Source organism: Poecilia latipinna, unplaced genomic scaffold (genome assembly GCF_001443285.1).
Source record: "Poecilia latipinna isolate Pla-1442-1.1 unplaced genomic scaffold, P_latipinna-1.0 Scaffold376, whole genome shotgun sequence".
Taxonomy (NCBI): Eukaryota; Metazoa; Chordata; class Actinopteri; order Cyprinodontiformes; family Poeciliidae; genus Poecilia; species Poecilia latipinna.
The window spans coordinates 40,172-57,286 of NW_015112992.1; the positions used below are offsets into that span (position 1 = coordinate 40,172).

The 17,115-nt window shown below is 38.4% G+C and overlaps 1 protein-coding gene and 1 long non-coding RNA gene across 5 annotated transcripts in view; one reads left to right on the plus strand and one right to left on the minus strand.

Annotated features, from left to right (window-relative positions):
• The window catches only part of LOC106950062 (uncharacterized), a 10,139-nt gene extending 5,264 nt beyond the window's left edge, over positions 1-4,875 (minus strand). The window contains exons 1-2 of the long non-coding RNA XR_001425517.1: positions 4,864-4,875; positions 4,073-4,078 (exon numbers count right to left, since the gene is read on the minus strand). This is a non-coding gene — a long non-coding RNA (uncharacterized LOC106950062). The remainder of the gene's footprint in view (positions 1-4,072; positions 4,079-4,863) is intronic.
• grik4 (glutamate receptor, ionotropic, kainate 4) overlaps positions 1-17,115 on the plus strand; it is a 358,938-nt gene that overhangs the window by 35,617 nt on the left and 306,206 nt on the right. The window lies entirely within an intron of this gene.

Genomic DNA, 17,115 nt, shown 5'->3' on the forward strand with positions numbered 1-17,115 from the left:
TAAGGCAGCAATTGAACTCAAGTTTTTAAGTTTAACCACCCTAATAATTTTTACAGTGTAGCTTGAGTTAGTTTAATTTGTTGGAGCCCACTTCCAACTCCTGAATAAACGCAGCCTACAAAAAGAAGAAAAACAAACATACGTGTCGGGTTCACTTAAGTATTGTGCGAGTAGAAAAGTGAAATGCTAATTCTTGTTGGGGGTTATCTTCTGTGGCCTTAATTTCTTAATAAAATAATTTGATGCATTTATTGTTTACACAGTATGCGCACACAGCAAGCCTAAACACAGAGATAATGACTGCTCATCCCCGTTAATGTTTGTGTGAGCAGCGCCAAGTTCAGTGCGGCAGAGTTCTTTAAGCTGTCATCCAGGTGTGTTTTCCCAACTGTGTGTGCGCGGTAATCTTAATAAAAAAAAAAATAAAAAAAAAAAACACACAATGAAATCCAGAACTCAAGTGCTTGAATGAAATACTACTATATATTAGACAATCTATGTTAAGTCCGTGTTTATATGTCGTCTTTGAGCAACATTTTTTGTTTTGCTCACGAGTTTGTGATTCGTGAAACTATCTGCTATGCGAGCAGCTTGTTTACATTTTAAAGTCTGGAAGTGCAACGCAGCTATTAGCTGTAAGGACCTGACAGATGGTTGCTTAGTTCTATTTTGCAGCCCATTTAATTAAACCATTTTTTTTTTCTTTAATGTTTTGGTCACGTAAACAAAAACGATCCTGCAGTCTGTGCCCTACTGCCTCTGCGTGTGTTACGCACATTTACGTCTTTTACGTTGCTTTAATAATGCTGCATGAATTGAAGTTTCATTGTGATATTGTGCATTACATTCAGCAGAAATGAACATTAAGAACAGTCCCTCCGCACGCTTAACATTGCAGATCGCTAAAGAAAAAGGTCTCAAGTGTGAGAACAAAAATCACACAGTTGCTATGGCCACCCCTGAATGATGTCTCCGAGTGATTAAATTACGTGCAGCACCAAAGGATCAAAGAGAGCAAGAGTTGTTCCCCTCTTCAAGTCAAACAAAGTGACTTTCGTACACAGTTGGTGTAATGTGTTAGCTGTTGATAATTGAAATTGCTTCTATTTTCACTCCAAGGTTTTTTCCTTCATCTGTCACCTAATTTGTGTGTGCTGCAGTTAGTCTCCTGCTGTACCCTATCTTCTCTTTTCATCTCCCCTCATCTTCCTCCTCCTCCTCCTCCTCTCCAACCTTGCCCTTTCTCTTTTGCTCGTCATTCATGAGTCTTTCCTGCTTGCCCCCATCTTTTGCCCATTGTTTGGCCTCTGTGGTGGACCAAAATGTCAGCTGTGGTCAGAAACCTGAAATCATTCTTCAGGTCATCATTTAAAATTAGCCTGAGGATGCGCCTAATTTTAGTCCTCATTCATACTGAATGGATTTTTCCTTGAAACAGGCAAAAATAAGAAAACAGCCTTGTAGCAACACTGCTTATAGTGTGGAGTCAGTAATGCTTTAGTATGGAAAATGGCCTCATTTGCATTCAAAGTGATGGACAAATACGGAGCTACGCCTCCCACAATATCTCTGGATGTGTGGCCTCGGCATTTAGCTCTGAGCGCAACTTCAGTCTCACTTTTGTGGGTCTTTATGATGTTTTTGTTTGGAGCCGATTGTGCACAGGCTGTACATCAACTCGAAGCACACGCCGCTGTTAAAATGCCAGTTTTATTTAAAAAGTGGTACAGCAATAAATCATTTCCAGACTTTTTCACACATATGGTGAACAAATATCGACTGAAAAACAAACAACTCAGTCACAAGACAATTATTTAAAAAATAAAGTTGAACGAGCTACACGCAGAAGTATCTCTCAAAACTAACTATTTCAGCGTCCGTTCTTCGGTAGGAGTCCGTCTGTCCCACATTTTGACTTGCAAATTTCTCACAAACTGTAACTGGATGTTAGGACAGCTTACCCCCCACACTGTTGCACTGTCAGTCTAAACCATTATAGCAATGAAGGATGGGAACATGGTCTAACTCTGTTAGAAGTTAGAAGTTTTAACACATCTGAATGTTGAACTTACTGAGATTCACCAGACCAGGCATTGTTTTTTTTTTTTTTTATTATTATTTTCAGCAAGCTTGAGGGCGCCACGTAGCTCGGTGTTGGAGCGGAGGCTACAGTCGTCAATACAGTTATCCCTGATCAGAGTCGCGTCCTTGGGCCGTTTTTCTGCATGTCTTTCTCTCTGACCTCCTTCCTGTCAAGCTGCTGTTGAATAAAGGCCATAAAAAAACCCTAAAAATAAAAAAAGTATATATTGGCAAGCTTGTGCTAGTGGTAGCCTCAATTATCTGTTCCCATTTGACAAGAATGGCCCCTGTTGAGTCTTATTGTTGTGGTATCCTGGTCACCTATATCGAGGTTTGATGTGTTCAGAGGAGGTGTTCGTCATAGCTTGGGTTATTTGAAATAGTTCTGCATTTTCTGTCGTCTGCCACCAGTCTGTCCATTTTCATCTCACATCAGCGAGACATTTTTTATCACACCGTCGCTCACTGAATATTTTATTTTTTGTCCATTACCTGTTGCTTTGCTATTTGTGTTAAGAAATTGAACATGTACCAAGTGAACTGCATGCTTGTGTGCCTGAGTATAGAGTTAATTTAAAGGCCTTTTTTGTTTGCACACAAAGAGTACAACAGTTTCACATCATGCTGTCTGCAAGATCCAAATAATGGGTTAGATTTAGCTGGTTAGGTTTAGGCTCTGCCCTGCATTTATACAATTTACTTGCAAAAATATTTTTAGCAAAATCATTTTAAAAGGCTAAATTTGGGAGGCCTGTGGGTCAGAAATGTTTGAATATTTTCTTGAAGATTATTCCTTTTTTCATCGAAGCAGTTACAAGACCAGAGAGTATAATGGGGCTGTTGTTTGACAACTTAAGTGGCTGCGATTTGACAAGATAAGTGGGACATGCGACGTGATGAAGAAAGCCCAGATGCCGCACAGTCTCTGAATTAGTTTGTGGAGTCAAAGCTGCAGTGTAAAAGTTTATTCTGTTACGAGCTGCTGTGTCCACCCACACAGCCGCGGTTCTTTGGGATGCGCATTTACGTAGATGCACTGTGGGGTAGTTTTAGTTGATGCTTTATTTAGCCAGACTAACTAGACTAAAAACTGCAAATGCACTTTTCTCTTCTGTCATGCTTTATGACATTTTCTGATGTTTTTTTTTTTATTCTTCTGTTTATGTTGCTGGGTTTTAGGACATTAAGCAGTAAAATATGGACAGATTTAGGCTTCGTCAGCACAACAGGATATAAATTCTTCCAATACAATTTATGTTCAAGTACATGAAAATTTGAAAACCAATATTTTCTCTTTTTTTTTTTTTTTTTTTTTTGCAACCAGCTGCTCTGCCTTCATCTTTTTGATTTGAAGCTGATAGAAGAAGGAAAGTGCTGGTCAATTTGTTCCGTTGCTCTCTTTGTGGTTTTGGCCGTTTAGCCTTAGACTTTCATGGTGTTGAAAAGATGCCGCCGTGAACCTCTTTGTTCTAGTTTCAGGGTGTGTCAGCAAACATTTTGACAGCCAGTGATTTAAAGCAATCTGCTATGTTTCTTGCATTCACAAGTCCTTTTAATGTGATTTTTACCTTGCATTTGTTTAAAATTGTGTCCAAAGCACTTTTTATAGTTAGAGCCAAAATTATTGATACCCCTACAAGATTAAAGTTTAAGATAATCTTTTAATGTTGCAAACATTTTTGTCCTGATTGGTAGTATAAATATTTTGGAGTCACCCAGCCTCAGTGGAAACATGTAAAAGGCTTTTATAAGGAAGGTTTGATTGCTCTAATAACAATTTTCCACTCATTATTAGGTAGGGTATAATTACTTTTTAATATGTCATTTTATAAGTAAATAGACACATTTAAAGCATTAGAATGTTTGACCATATTTTCACATTTTTAATAAGAAGCAAACCTTAACGAAAGTCCAACTGACTAGTAATTGTGTCAGTATGTAAAAGTTCAAAACTCCTACAAGATGGTGCTTTTAACTCTAGAAGGAATACACTTAGCTAACTGTTTGCTAAGTGTACTAGTAATACTTTCTGCATTAATTGTGCTAATTGCATAAATCAACTGAACAACAATATAGGATGCAAATGACAGTAAACAATTCTGAGGCTAATAATTTTTCTTTAAATTATAGTGAAATTGTGGTCTACTGCAGGGCTGTGTAGTAAGACTGCTCTCTCCTGCACATAATGTGACACCGCAGATAATTATAAGATAATGGATTTATAAGCAATTATGTGATGGATGCTGCTTAGGGGTTCTTTTATTGCTATAAATGAAAGCCTGGTATATTTGATATGTATCCCTTCACACAGTAAGGACAGATTTCTGAAAATATATTAAAGGAAATTTGAGCCTACAGTACAGAAACCTGCACTAGCTGTCTATAATGAAAGGTAGACATTGTTGGCAACTTGTTTCAACTTGCTGAAACATTTCACATTCTCCATGGACATAATTGGTATATGAATCATCATGAACTTACTGGAATATAAACTTGAACAAACGTTGAACTAGTTGAGAGCAGTCCAGCTATGAAAACACAATGAGTTAACAATGCTCACTCTTTCTAATAGTGGTCTTTCACATGTCCAGAAAAGAGAGAGAGCAAAAACATATTTCTCACGTCTTCAAGCTGATTTATTGTCAAAGTAAAAAAAAAAAAACAGGAGAAAGGTTTTGGATTATCCATGCTGTTTGCACTCTTTTAGATGCAGCAGCATGAATAATCATTCACCTCTGCATACCTGGTTGAGACTCCTGCAATTTATGACAATTAAAAGACTGAAAGCAGCTGCTGCAGACATGCTGACATCTAATCTCTAGTAAAGACATTTATTCAAGGTGACGGGTCATTTTGCTTAGAAAGAAATTATGAAAATGTGATTGATGTATAAATAAAATTGTATGGATTGAACTATTTGGTGTGCCAGGAAAACCACCTTTCCTGTGGGAGTGAGTGTGATTCTGATAGAAAAAAAAAAGAGAGGAACAGCTTTCTCCAGGGGGGAAATAAACCTTCCAAAGCAGAAATGTATCCCATTACTCAATCAATGGAGTACTCAAATATTAAAATATTTGTTGACCATAGCCCAGACACCAGCTATTAAACTATTTATTAAAGTGTGAATTTAGCTTTTCTCACCTTCTAAGACCTTCTTTTCCAAACACTATGAGAACTCATTGCTCCGTCTTCAGAAATGTTGAACTATGTAGTGAAAGCTTTTGGTTTGGGCTTTCAGCACTGAGAGTACTGCAGGTGGAGTAAAAATGATGATGAAAATGTGTGATGAAATCCTTGTTTGACTGAGTAGCCGCCGCCTGCGGTCCTCTGACACTGGATCAGAACCTTGATTCATTGGCTTCTTCAGACACACTGATCTGGATCTAAGGTAGAGAGTGCACTCTAGCATAAGCGCACACATGAAGACCACAGAAATGCAGCCTGATGTCCAGTTTAGTTCACGCATAATATGCTGGTTTATTCCGTTGTCGGGCCTTTTATTTACTGAATTTCCTTTAGTTGAAAGCCTCATTATGTTAATTTGCTGAAAATATTGAAACACTTTTATTTGGATCTCTTTTTCTATCAAATGCTGCTTTCCTAAAAATAACAAAAACAAAACAAAAAAAGCGTCTTTAGCTCATGTGATGTTTTGGATTTGATCCATGTAGTCTAGACCAGTGTTCCCCAACATAAAACATGCAGGCACACTGCCCTGCATGTTTTATGCGTTTCCTTGATTTAAAACAAGGAAATGTCTAAAGATCACAGTGACTCAGTTACATGAAAACCTTGATCATGGCTCGTATGTCTCTTGAGGTTCAATCTTTCATCCAGATTTTTAATCAGATTTTTACGAAGCATATGAGAATACGGTAAATATAAGGCGGTGCTCCTTCAGGTCTCACTAAACTTGGAATAAAATCCTGGTCAAAGAACAAGAAAATGAGAGAAAGTAAAATGGTGGGGTAAAATCAGCGCTGCCAGTCGACGCAGACCAGCTACTTGCTGCTAATGGAGCTTGAGCTGCATGTGGTGCATTGTAAACTCCCACGGAGAAGCCAATGCAGCAGCCAGTGATTAATCCTCACATCAAATGCACTAATGGTTTATTTTTTGGGGGGGAACTACAGATCCCTGGAAGTACTGGGCTTCATTGATAACAAAACCCAACAGTGAAGGTGTGGGACAGGGGGTGACCAAGGTAAACACATCCTGCTGCCTTAGTACTTGTCTGCCTGTGTGCATACCTGTGGATTGACTCCAAGCAGCTAATTTTCATATTTAGGATTTATTTTTTTAAGTGTGATTCTGATGCAAAGCACGGCGTGTTTTCAGCCACAAGCGGGAGTTAAAGTTTGTCATCGAACCCTGCAGTGAAGATATTGTTTGATCACTGTATGCCTTCCTCTAAGTTTAGGGGAGAGTTTATTTATTTATTTATTTATTTTTTGCAGACATTTGACACTAGAGTATTTAAACATCTGCCTGCTGTTTTTGTTTGACGCAGAATGTGGCCTAGGTGAATGGATGGGGTGGCAGATTGTGTTGCAAAACTCTTTATATCCATGAAAACAAAACTAATATATATATATATATATATATATATATATATATATATATATATATATATATATATATACACACACAGCTCGACTTTCCACTGAAAAGAAATTAGTTGCGATCACCAAACTGTGACTCAGTGCTTTCTGAGGTGACGGCTCGGACTGCGGGAAACCATTATAGTGTCGTATATGACAGCATGAACAGGGGGCAAGGCCGATTATGAGCTTTCTGGCTTTGTCTGTGTTAATGGTTCCATCCAGTAAATCACCTCCAGTGAGCAGTGCTAACATGATTCATTTTAGCTCATTAATGTTAATTGAAGCTGGTCTCTCCTTATGAAATCTTATGTAATCACTATTGAGATCACAGGAGCTCTGGAAAGAGCGCCTCACCGTAAATAATGTTTGACTGGAAGCAAAAGAAGCAGCAGGAGTTTGTTTTATTTATCAGAAGAATGTAGTAAAATTCATATATTTTTCTACAATAGTCCCATTTCCTAGGTTTATTCATAACCCTAAGACTTGGTGTTTAATTCAGGTAAATGTAAAATATTCCACTGAGAAATGGGATGTTTTTTCGCAAAGCTAATTCTTTTTAACTCTCTGTGGATAAGCATACATGAGTTAATAAACCAATGTGTTTTGTAGCCTGAAGTCGAGCCCAAAGTTTGCTTGAAACTTGCATGAAACTTAAGTCGCCTTCTGTGCTGTGAGTGGCATAAACCACTGATCTGCCGCCTGGGTGCAGAGGGATGAAGATGAGCTGTTCTGGCTGCAGCAGGGAAGGGCCGCTACGTAGGGCCCGGGGCCTCGGAGTGTTTCAGAAGGAGGGGGGCCAACGGCAGACCTGGTTAGGAAGAAATCGAATGATATGAGATTTCATGTTAATATCTTCAAAAATCTTAAATAAAAGCTTGAATTTCTTGTCAGTCATGCGAGGGGTCTGAATAGTTGCTAAATATAGCGACAAAGTAAAGAAGTGGCCAATTATGAAATTTAAATTAATATTTTACTTCATGGTTTCAACTGGTCAGCAGTAGTTGTCGGATGCATTATGGCACTAAACATTGTGCAAAATGGTTACTTTTGCAAGCTTGCCAGTGAAGTTACATGGCTTCATAATTTCCAAATAAGCAACTGAACATTTTATTTTTTAAGACTTATAATAAGGGGCAAGGAGGTGAAAAGGAAATTCAGTGTCAATATTATTTCCTTGAGGAAATATCTAATATGTATGAGATGTTATATTAAAAACAAAAACTTTTCAAATTGAAATGAGGCTTTGGGATGAAGGTGAGCAAATCTTTTAACCCGCTAGCATGCACAGCATTCTGAATAGATCTAAACTAAGCAGATCCCCCCCTTTGGAGCTTGTGACTCAGCCTGATTAATTCAGGCACTTAGCTCATGTTCAAAACACAGACAGCTCAAAGCCTCTCTTCCTCTTCTGCTGTATTTGTTCACTCCAGGATCTCGAAGTCTCCAAGTTTTGCTACAATCACTTCCTTTCTTTGTTCTTTGCCAAAAATTTTCAAACAGTCCTCTCTTGCATTGTCACATCCACTTCCCATTCCTCTGTCTGTCTTCATCTCTCTCTCTCTCTCTCTCTCTCTCTCTCTCCAAATTTATTTCTCAACCACCTTTCTTCTACCCTTTAAAATTTTGAGGTACAGCGGATGAATGTTTGCATCTCGGGATATATGCGACTCTGCCAGAGCATGTCGTTTCTTGATTCTGGGTTGTTTGTGATCTGCTCAGTGAGAGTAAAAGCTCCTTTAATTAACAGCAGCACGAGGAGTTGTTGAGGGGGAAAAAAAAGGTGTTCAGCTAGAGATCACTTAACTTTTTCAGTTTCCTCCATCTGCTTTGAGTTTATTTCTCACTTTCCATGATTTGTAACTTGCCTGTCAATCTCAAGCAGATTTCTCGCAGGGTTTGGGCTTATTGGAAGTCTGTCGTCCCCATTTGTTTAGCACTATCTACTTATGCAGGTCCGATGGCTCAGAAATCACTTTGAAATACGTGCTACATGTTAGTGATTTCAGTAAAGGGAGCTCATTTGTCACAACTCAGATTTTTTTTTTTTTTACATTAACGTCTCAGATAAATTTGCGGCCATTGTAATTGCTGTGGTATTCATTATGTGGGTGTGCCATCATTAGACAAACTTATTAAAAATACTCTGTGAAAACAGTAATGGAGTTCAACCGAGTGCCGCGTTAATCGAGACCTGCAGGGAATAAATACCAAAGAAAATATGCTCCCTATTAGTGGATGCACATGTGCACACGCGGGCCATTTGCACTCGTGGCTAAATGTCAAGTTCTCTTCTAGCCATGGCCAGCAGAATACAAAGCGCCTCTGCATTTGCTGGCAATACATTGTGCAATATGTTTCTTGACAGAAAACCTGGGGAAACGGTGAGCATAATTCGTCATGTTTTCCTTCGGCTCATGCTATTGCTCCACTTTACCGGAGTGGAAGGCCATTAAAGTTTCTATGTTCCTGCAGTAAATAAAAATCTCCTTTGAACCCGTAATCTGTCGTCAAAGGAAGTAATAATAATAAAAAAAAACTAAGAAATTATTAATGCTAGACAAGGTCAAAATACTAATAAAAGGTAAATTTGAAGCACACAAAAATAACTCATACAGGGCTAAGACTTTAATGTAGCAAAGATCTGATGCCAAGTACCAGATTTTGGTGTGAGAAATTGGTAAAATATACCATATAAAGTAAAGTTGACAAAAAGTAAGTAAACTGAGAGATCAGAAAAATGATCTTTTTCTGAGCTGGGTGATGTAACCCACTAGAGCTGAACATGTGCTGTCAGAGAGATGCACCAGATTCTCACACCTTTAATTGAATTGCTTGGGTCAATGTTGTGAAAAAACTGCTATTTCATCAGACTGTTCATTTGAATGTATGGATAGAAAGTAGCAACAGTCGGCAGCCAAATAAAGATTAACTTATGAAGTATTTAGTGCATTTGAAATTTAAATAAGAGCACAGCTTTAAATTTCTACATCTGACTTGTGAATGGCAGTAAAGTGGCAGCTCCGTCATCGGATTGCTGCAAATCTCATTCCCAGTTGAAAGGTAAGGAGGCAGCTGGAACGACCTGCTCAGACAGGACTCACCTGTGCTTCAGACGGGCAGTCGAGTAGAGGAGACCTGAACAATGTGGCATTCAGAGCAAAGTTCTTACTTTATGAAGCAGAACCACTTTCTCTACGTTTTGCCTGGACACTGTTAACCACGGTCCCCAGCAGCCAATTTCATCCTTTTAGATTTTTCAGAGGTAATTGGTTTGGATCAAGGTTGAAAAAGACACATCTTTTATCGCACAACAACAGTGTAAAAGTCACATGCATCCTTGACAGATGTGACCATCGCCACTGCCTTCCTACTCACCTACAATTTCACTTTCAGGTTCCAGATTGAGTTTTTGTTTTGTTTTGTTTCATTTCATAGAATTGGATTATTTAGTTAATATATTGGTCTAAATTAAGCTCCTCCATTGTGTATTGTACTACATTATATGTTAGGGTTAGGGTTATTGATTATTGCAACAGAAATATGCCTAGATAAAGCGTCCTTAGACCACAAACATTTTATAATCTTCATAAAATATGTCTCTTTAGGGTGGAAGATGAATATATAATTTATCCCTTGCTTGACAATTATGAATTCACATCAACCCACTATACAGTTAAGTTGCCATAAGTCCATCAATGCATATTCAACACCTATTAAGAATGACGTTGGAAGCACTTTGTTGCCATCTTGTGGCCTGGAGTCAAGCCAAAGTTCTCTAATTGATAAAAATTGTAAATAGCTTGCTTTTGCATAGCATTTTGTCAAGCCAAGAGGTCCCCAAGGAGCTTTGCACTACATTTTCACACATAATCGCTCATTGCTGATGGTGTCAAGCTACTGGATTGTAGCCACGACAACGTCGCAGTCCGACAGAGGCGAAGCTGTCCTGCGCTGCTGCCACCAGGCGAGTGACGTGTCTTGCCCAAGAGCACGACGACAGAGGCGAATAGAGCGGGATCAAACTAGAAACCCACTAATTGATTTTATGATCATGATGTGGTGATGTAACTTTTAGTATTCAAATTAACGAGTTTAATGTAGAATCAGTTTGACAATAAAACACAAGGTTTTTTCATATAATTGTAAAATTCAGGCAGCAAGAGGGTTAAGCTTTGAAAGTGAAAAAACTATTTACAAAAACAAAATGGTCGTATTATTTCAGCTCTCTCTCTCTGCCACAAGACTGATCTCTTTTTCGATAAGTTCTCCACATCTCTGCTTCGGCGCTGTCAAACAGTTGTGACCAATATCAAATCTGGGAAGTACTCATAGACTTTGTTGTTGCGCCTTATCAAGATTAATGCTTCCAAGCGGCATTTGGAGCCATTATGTCGTAGCACCAAGAGTTTTCAGACAATCAAATACATCAACAGCCTGGTCTGTCATTCAGATTGCCGTGACCAGACATGCCGCTTTCAATCCGTCACGCTCTCTGACTCTTTCTGCTTTCTTTTGAAAGTTGAAGAGGCATTGGGGTTTCAATGGGTCATTGGGTTCCAGACATATAACCCTCATCAAATCATGAATGTATGTGTGTAATGATCCTTAAACATGATTAAGAGAAGACCTGGAAACTGTGTGCGCTGAGCAGGTACTATGACAGGCTTGTTTTGCTGAGCTCTGGGTACTATGCCTTTTATGTCTGGTACATTGAATTGCACCGTATTATATATAAGTAATTAGTGTAATTTTCCTTACCATTGAGCTTTGGTGCAAGTCTTTTTTTAATTTTCTTTCTCAAGCTTTGTATCTTTATGTTTCACTGTAAGATCACAATTCAGACTTTCTGCTGTAATCTTTTATGCTCTCTTTTGCTCTGGTGTTACCATAATTACTCTACTCCTCACTCATCTCATGTCTGCAACTCTGCTGACTTCTCACACTTTACCTTCTCTAATTGCACATTACTGCCCCCAAACAGCCACCTGACAGACACTCTGTTTTCCAGCTGCCCTGTCATCTTTGTTTGATACCCCATCATCTCCCTCTAACCTCGTTATCAAACGTTCTAGTTATTGGTGTGGGAAGAAAAAGAGCTAACGCAGGGTGCAGCCAGTGGGTTTGAACCCCTCTGGGCACTCTGATCATTTCAATAAAAAAAGAACCGACAACAGAGTAAAGGAGAACATCTCTGTGATTTGATCACCCACTATTATTAATTAAAACGGTAGAAAGGTTTTGTCAGCCCTATTAGGACACTCTAGGTGGAGGAAAAAAGGAGAGAAAATTTTTCAGAAAGACTCCATGCAAAGATTTGTTTCATTTGTCAAGAAAGGTTGTGAATAAAGAAGATGGCCTCATCTATCAGAGCTCCTTTACTGCTTAACAGCCACTCCACTACATCTCCATCACCCAAATGAGTGCAGCTAACATTTCCTCTTAAAGTTTAGTGCAAAGGCTTGTCAATGTTCTAAATCCATCTGTCTAAAGCCCATTTTTGTGACTACGCCTCAAGAGAAGTGTCACAAGCATAAAGACTTGCAATTTACATGTGGAAATTGAGAATAAATGCACTTGCTTCCTACATTAAGTTTTACCTGCTCATGTTTTTATTTTATTAATTTTTTTTTTTTTTTTTTTGTGCCGGTGTGTTTGTGTACATTTTATTCCCAACGCAGTTTCATTGGTTTTGGTTCCCACTAGGATCACCTGTTCTGAGCCTATTTATACTGGAAACATATATTTATTCATGGTTAGGTCTATCTAATTAATTTAAAATTATTTTTTTAAAAAGCACAGTTTTCATATAATATAATTTATTTTGAGGATAATATATTTTGCAAATTGCAGAAGGAAGCAGATTTTGTTGACATATTCCATGTCTACTGTTGAAAATTGATTTGATAAGCAGAAGTCTGACATTGACTGTCTCACAGTGCGCAAACAAGTCTTTTCTGATCCTGAGCTGTGCAAGAGTCTATGTATATCAAATAATCCTCCTGGGTTTTGTCCTACTGCACTCGGATATAAACACACCATCCGTTTCCTGTGCTGCAAGAAAATCAAGCGATTTTCACGGGTTCATGCATCTAATCTCAGCTAAAAAGAGAAATTAGGAAATTCTGTGGCTGAGTGGGATCCTCACTTCTGGGATCGATAGCTTTTAAACAAATTGTTAAATAATAAAAGAAATTGCAGCGGATGGTTAATTTAAAGTAATTTTATTATTATGCTTAAAATTACATTTTTACTGCCAAAATTAATAAAAAAGTGGCTTTCTTAGTCTTCCGGGGAAATTGACTGCATTTATCCAACACTTTTGTAGTTATAATGAAAACTCAGAGCACCTTCCACTAGCGTCACATTCACACTAATTAACGGACACGCAGTAAAACACCCCGGGGGTCCAGTGAGACACGAACTTCATCTTTGCAGTACGATTTGATGCTGTGCAGACTTGACTTGTGCACAAACTGTCTTTAGGTGCTAAATATATACTGTTGAATCTGCAGTTAGATTCAACAGTGAATCTGATTGCAGATTTACTATTGAAGTTATGTTGGCGTCTTACCCAAGATAAATCTTCAACTAAACTTTAAAACCAGTCTTTAATTCGAAAACCTTAATTTGCACTACTTGGTACAAGTATTGTCCTGAGAACCAGAACCCCATCACAATTCAAGAACCAACACACGACACACGTACTAGACAAATACATCTGTCTGAATTGATCAAATTAATCCTTGCAGTGGAGTGTCAGCAGGGTTTTTTTTGTCATTAATGAGGGTTATAAAGGTGTCTAACATGGAAGGCTAAATGGAAAAAAGAAAATGTTCATCGTGGATGAGTGAAGTCGAGCCTTAGGGGGTTTAGTAGATGGGGGGGTGTTCACAGTGAGTGCTGATCAAATAATATGAGAAACTACAATTACATTTTTAGATAATTAGCGTACTTACGGACAGTTCACTCTGATTTCATTCCCGCCTGTGATCTATCACACTGTGAGAAGAATAGTGACGTTTCTCTTTGCCGCATGTTTCAAATGAAGCCCATTGACTCATTGAGACTTTTTTTTTTTTTGCTTGAGCACAGGCATGACTGCACACATGCAAATGCAGTTAGAGATCTGTGCTAATTGCTTCCGTGGAGCTCGCTGACATTTGCACAGTCACGTTAATCCAATTGAGATGCGACAACTAAACCAGCCAGGTGTGGCACAACGCAGATGGGGTTTGTTCTGAAAACGAGACGCGGATATGTAAAATCACACACCCAGGAAAGGACCCGTGTGAGTAGGTTAGACTATGTGGTAAGCGGGGAGTAGCACACTAGATATCCTCTTGTGTCAGCTCGTGCTAATGAGATAATTGGTCTTCACATGCAATCACAATGTTAAGTGCAGTCAGCAAGTCGTGGCTCTGCACACTGACCACACTGATCAATGAAGTGTAATTTAGGTCCCCTGTATTAACAGCTGCAAGTAAAGTCTTCCTGCGTGTGTTTCTGACTCCATGAAATCAGAGATGACGGCGATGCTCCAGAGAAGAATGGGAACAGGTTGTGATGGTGGGCGTATTCACCTTGAAAACATGTCTTTAGTCTCTTGTTGGATTAGATAAAACGATTTGGCCTCGCTGCTGGTACTCTTTTCAAAGTGTAGGTTTTCATCTGTCCTGATGTTCTTCAAAGGGCTGGTACAGTTGACCTTTGAACTTTCTGTTGCACTGATGCTAAAAGCACAGGCTTTTTCCAGATAATCTGATCATGCCCACACTAATGGAGATATTCAAACGTTTAAATTTGTGTCGTATGCACCATCTGGCAGCCGCACAAACATACAGTTGCTTTTAGAGATCACTCAAATCACTTTTTCTTTTGACATTTTTGTATCGAAAACAGCAATACTCTGTCAACAGAGGGTGATGGTAATTCAAATAATTGTCCTACCTGTAAAACACACAAAACTAAAGCAATGTCTGTAGAACTTAAAAGAGCATAGTCTGATGTGTTTGAAAAATTAATGACTTATGGAAGTCAAATTTTTGTTCTGGCTGACTGGAACATTGTAACAGATTGTTGTTTCCAGTGGACTTTAAAATGCTCAGTTCTGATAACTTCTGTGGACTTTCTTTCATTTCTTTATTCGAGTAGCTGCAAAAGCGTCCTTGCAGAGTTTTCCAAACGGTGCAACTTTGTATACAGGCTTCGTAGCAGTAAATTGAGAGACAAAAGACCGACTGATGCCGAATGAAAGTGCTGTCAAGCATTTGTAGAAAATAGTTCAGAGTTCTCAGGATTTACTGATCTGAGTAAATCTCAATTTTCAGTTGCCATCATGGCGGTTCACCTTAAATTTAGACAAGCATGAAAACACACAAAGAAATTAACCATGTTTGAGCATCTCTACTCTTTCTTTTTTTATTATTATATTGCACACCATTACCTGCATCAATCTACTTGATGCTTGTAATGATATGCAGCAAGTAAATTCACAAAAAAAACCCCAAAAAAAAAACAATAAACTTCAAGAACTTCTATATGTTAATTGCACCTTGCACCACAGCGTTTGTTTTGGTGTAGGATTCTTGATTTGTGCCACATCACAAATCAAGAATCTTGTCTTGCCAATGTGACAACAGCCAAGTAAGAGGTTTATATGCCTTTTATACCTTGTTGCTGACAATGTGCTATACAAATAAAATTACCTTACCTTTTAGATGGTCACTACACAGAGCAGTGGATTTTTTTTTTCCTCTCTCCCCAACAACTTGTAGAGCCTCATTGAGTAGCTGGTCTACATGCACGCTGCTCTTTACCACCATTAACCACACACATGCAGTGCTTGGCTGCAGTAATGATGCTTGACTCCAGAACCCAGAGACAAGCTTCTAGTGTCCATCAATCTACCCAATGAGAATTTAGCTGTATTGAGATTGCACGGACATCGACTGCCTCTTGTGCTAAATTTCCTGCAAGTTGCTGATGCAACTGAAGGTTAGCCAAATCACTTCTCCATTAGTAGATAGAGACATAGAGGGTGAGATAGATCAGCGTAATATGTTTAGCAGCAAATTCTGGCTGTGGATTCTCTTGGCACAACAAGGTCACTTGTGAATCTGCTTAAACTTCTGTTCACATTAGGCCCCGTCGTTCAATGTATGTGTTTCCTGGAGTTAAATGTCTTGCAGAATTTAAAGATGGCTTTAGACAAGTGTTTCCTCCATAGAAAGAAACAATGTTTTGGTTTTTTAATGTTCTTTTTAATTGCAGTGCCTCATTACATAGCATTTCTTTTAGGGGAGAAATTATCATCATTGTAAAGATTCTGAGGGTTTACTTTACTTTGCTATTTTGGATATTTATTTAGTAAATGCAAGCAGAAGGCATTGAAAGTACATCTGAGACTTTTCAGTCTCTGAAGACCACCAGCTTTCTCTGCCTGCACTATGTGCAGAAAAAAGGATCCAGTTCTCTTGACGGACTGAGTCTTCTACCCTGAGACTATAAACTAGTCACTTAATATTTAGCCATATGCATGCAGCCTTCAGATTGACTGGTTTTCTTGTTCCTGGCTTTTTTGGACGTTTTTAACTACCACATTGTAACTTGTGCTTATCTTACTCCCTTTAACAAGTTAAACATGGTGACGTGATCAGGTGACTGTCTCAGCCAAAACTTTGCGCACCTGAATGAAATACATCCTCCAAATTGCCTTTTTTTGTTGTTTTTTTACCACAACGCACCTGTCAGACTAAGGTGAAGCTCTCCCTCTGGTCTTTAACGACAATTACACATGTAATCAGATGGAAATTGTTTAATTTGCTACTTATAATTGCCAGGTCTTTAAAGTAGGTCTGCAAAAAGTGTAATACTGCACTGAAATTTATTGACCCTGTGTTGCAGCCAACCATTTTCTTTCTGAATTTCCAGACTTTTTTGCATCAATTATCAAGTGACAGAAGGTTTTAATCATTGATGACTGTAATTTGCACACTGCAATGTAGCTGCAGAGTTTGCAACTATCACAGATAATTTTAACCTTCAGTGTCCTCCTCCTCACAAAAAACCAAGAAAATCACATCAGTGCATTGTGCTTGTGCCGCAGACTGCAATTAGGAATATTTTAATGACATTATATGTTATTTCAATGAACCCAACTTGCATGCCTTTTCTGGAAACCACAATATGTTAATTTTTTCTTACTTTAACCATTTATAATAAGAGTTTTAAGCTTATAAAACACACTGCATTTCTAATAGCATAACATATAGCAGCTAGGCTTCTTTCCACAAAGCTGCAGATGGACTGTTTCATTTTATGCTCATGACCACGATGTTTTGGTGTACCAAAAATTATTGCAGCTTTTTTTTTTTTTTTTTTTTTTTTTTAAATTTACATCTTTAAGTCACATTTTTGCCTTTCCTTATTA